This window comes from Cetorhinus maximus, chromosome 15 (genome assembly GCF_964194155.1).
Source record: "Cetorhinus maximus chromosome 15, sCetMax3.hap1.1, whole genome shotgun sequence".
Lineage (NCBI taxonomy): Eukaryota > Metazoa > Chordata > Chondrichthyes > Lamniformes > Cetorhinidae > Cetorhinus > Cetorhinus maximus.
The window spans coordinates 100,958,595-100,960,047 of record NC_135893.1 but is presented as its reverse complement, the minus strand read 5'-3'; positions in this window follow the sequence as shown (position 1 = coordinate 100,960,047).

Below are 1,453 nucleotides of genomic sequence, written 5' to 3'. Positions count from 1 at the left end.
CTCCCCATTTCTTGTTCTCGCCCCACCTCTCACTCTCTCCTGCCTCCCCCCTCACTCACTCCTGCCTCCCCCCGTCACACTCTCCACAGCATCGCTCTCTCCCACCCCTCCTGTCGCTCTCTCCCACCCCTCCCGTCACTCTCCCCCCGTCACTCTCACACGCCGTTGTGCTTTCTTCCCTCTCTCTCCCATCACTCTCTACCCCCTCCCACTCTCTCCCCCGCTTACCCCGTCACACTCTCAGGCTATCGCGTTCTCCTTCCTCCCTCTCTCCCCATTGCTCTCTAGCCCCTCGCACTCTCCCCCCATGCTCTCCTCACCGTCCCTCTCGCCCCACCATACCACTCTCCCCACTATGCTCTCACCCCTCCCTCACCCCCACCTCCCTCCCTCTCTCACCCCCACCCTCTCTCACCCACACCCTCTCCTCACTCACCCCCACCCTCTCCTCCCTCTCTCACCCCCACCTCACTCCCTCTCTCACCCCATCCCCTCCTCCATCCCCCCCACACCCTCCTCCCTCCCCCCCACCCTCAACCCACCCCCTCCTCCCTCCCTCAACCCACCCCCTCCTCCCTCCCTCAACCCAGCCCCTCCTCCCTCCCTCAACCCAGCCCCTCCTCCCTCCCTCCCTCAACCCACCCCCTCCTCCCTCCCTCCCTCCCTCAACCCACCCCCTCCTCCCTCAACCCACCCCCTCCTCCCTCCCTCAACCCACCCCCTCCTCCCTCCCTCAACCCACCCCCTTCCTCCCTCCTCAACCCACCCCCTCCTCCCTCCCTCAACCCACCCCCTCCTCCCTCCCTCAACCCACCCCCTCCTCCCTCCCTCCCCTCCCTCAACCCACCCCCTCCTCCCTCAACCCACCCCCCTCCCTCCCTCCCTCCCTCCCTCAACCCACCCCCTCCTCCCTCAACCCACCCCCTCCTCCCTCCCTCAACCCACCCCCTCCTCCCTCCCTCAACCCACCCCCTCCTCCCTCCCTCAACCCACCCCCTCCTCCCTCCCTCAACCCACCCCCTCCTCCCTCCCTCAACCCACCCCCTCCTCCCTCCCTCAACCCACCCCCTCCTCCCTCCCTCAACCCACCCCCTCCTCCCTCCCTCAACCCACCCTCTCCTGCCTCCCTCGCCCCACCTTCTCCTCCCTCCCTCACCACACTTTCCGTCCCCCATCCCCCCACACTTTCCTCCCTCCCCTCTCCCCCCCACACTCTCGTCCCTCCCCCTACCCGCCACCCTCTCCCCCAGCTCTTTGCCCCTTCCCTCTCCTCACCCCTCTCCCCCTTGGTCTCTACCTCCCTTGATCTCGACCCCAGCTCTCTCCCGTTAGATCTTGGTCCCTTCCCTCCCCTCACTCAACCTCTCTCCTCCATTGCTCACTACCCCCCTCAATCTCTACCCCCTCTCGCTCTTTCCCCCCTCACACACTCTCTCCTCACTCCCCCTCACAC